The sequence below is a fragment of the Ictidomys tridecemlineatus genome, chromosome 5 (assembly GCF_052094955.1).
Source record: "Ictidomys tridecemlineatus isolate mIctTri1 chromosome 5, mIctTri1.hap1, whole genome shotgun sequence".
In the NCBI taxonomy this organism is placed as follows: Eukaryota; Metazoa; Chordata; class Mammalia; order Rodentia; family Sciuridae; genus Ictidomys; species Ictidomys tridecemlineatus.
In genome coordinates, this window is record NC_135481.1 from 119,762,554 (window position 1) to 119,764,358 (window position 1,805).

The 1,805-nt window shown below is 53.6% G+C and overlaps 1 long non-coding RNA gene across 1 annotated transcript; it reads right to left on the minus strand.

The window, feature by feature from the left end:
- Positions 1-652: 652 nt before the first annotated feature.
- Positions 653-1,805, minus strand: LOC144377578 (uncharacterized). Its single transcript, XR_013438569.1, has 2 exons — positions 1,405-1,805; positions 653-1,120 (listed from the first exon to the last, which is right to left on the minus strand). It is a non-coding gene; the product is annotated as an uncharacterized LOC144377578 (long non-coding RNA).

Genomic DNA, 1,805 nt, shown 5'->3' on the forward strand with positions numbered 1-1,805 from the left:
GGTGTCCCCCATGAGTGTGTGCACACGCATGCACGCTCACTCAGGCAGCTGGCGGGCTCACGCACACTTACGCTCACGCACACTCACGCACACACACACGCACACTCACTCATACGCATGCACACTCACGCACACTCACATCTAGGTCGTGGCTGTAGAAACACCCATGAGGTCATCGGCCACTGTGCTTTCCTCTACGTGTTCCAAAGTGATACCTGTGACTTGTGTCGGCCGAAAGATGCTCTGTTTTTTTTCTTAAAAAAAAAAATATATATATATATATATCCAGGCACAGTGGAATGAACTGAGGCCGGAGGGTCACGAGTTCAAAGCCAGCCTCAGCAACAGTGAGACACTAAACAACTCAGTGAGACCCTGTCTCTAAATAAATAAAATACAGAATAGGGCTGGGGATGTGGCTCAGTGGTCAGGTGCCCTGAGTTCAATTCCCAGTACCAAAAAAAAAAAAAGATTCTGCCCAGGCGGGGTGTGGCTCAGTGCTTAAATGTCTTTGGGTTCTATTCCTGTATAAAAAAAAAAAAAAAGATTTCCATCATCTTAGATGCAGAGATTCTTCTTTTGGGAAATTATTTAAAGGAATGAATCTGAAATATGAGAAAATCATTAGACATCAATGATCCCACAACAGACCTGCTTTTCCACATCCAAAGTATATTTTCAGGCTGGGGATGTGGCTCAATGGCAGAGCGCTTGCCTGCCTAGCATGCATGAGGCACTGGGTTTGATCCTCAGCACCACATAAAGATTAAGAATAAAGATACTGTTTTCACCTAGAACTAAAAGATAAAGATTAAGAAATGAGTACATTTTCAAATCCCCAGTGTCACAAATGAAAATTTATCAGCTAGCTGTGGTGCCAGTCACTGGACGGACGGTGACGTGGCCCTGACGCTGTCTCCCGACTCTGCACAGATGGGGGGGGGGCTGCCCTGGAGACAGCGAGGAACCCGCTGCAGACGCAGGGTGGGAGCCAAAGAGAGCGTGCAGGAGGGCGGGAGGACGGCGTGGTGCCCCCGCTCCCGCGTAGAGGAACCGCGGATGGCTCTGTTTCTTGATTTTTCAGTCTCCTCCGAGTTTTCTTGCAACATCATGTATTACTCTCGGAAGAAAACAAACCAAAAAACAGCTCCAGTTACTCTTCACTTAAAAACAAAAGTTCTCCCCAGTCTTGAAATCCCACCCAGTTCAGGCTTCAGGGTCCTCAACCACCCTTCCCCAGGGCCCCTCGAGCCATCAGCTGCGCCTCTCTGTCCTGGGGGGGTTGGGGTCCAAAGGGGCATCCAGGGGGTCAAGTGGGACTATCACCCTCCAAGGGCTGGGGTCACCTGGGCCACCTACTGGGACTGGAGAGGCAGGGCCTTCCCTGCGTCGGGTCCAGCTCACCTGGCACCTTGTGGTTCAGGTCAGTTGCTAGCCCAGGCCTCTGGGTGGCTCCACCTGGGCTGGGAGCCGCTCCTGCCCCGCCCAAACCCTCCCTCCTGCTCCTCGGGTGTCCTCCTCCAAGGTCAGATGGAGCCTGGGCACAGGGGCCTGGAAACACTTCCCCTGTGCTGGGTGAAGGGCCCTGGGGACAGGCGGGGTCCCTCTGCACCCCAAGTCCCTGAGTGTCAGGAACAGACAATGGCTGGGAATTGGCCCTGGTTTGCAGAAAAGGGACAGGGGCGTGCAGAAGGAGCCTGGCAAAGGTGGGGGACTCCGCACACACCTTGGGGAGGCACCGCGGATGGAGGGCTGGGACTCAGGCTGCCCCCTCCCATGTACACGGGGCAGTGGCCCCTGGCTTG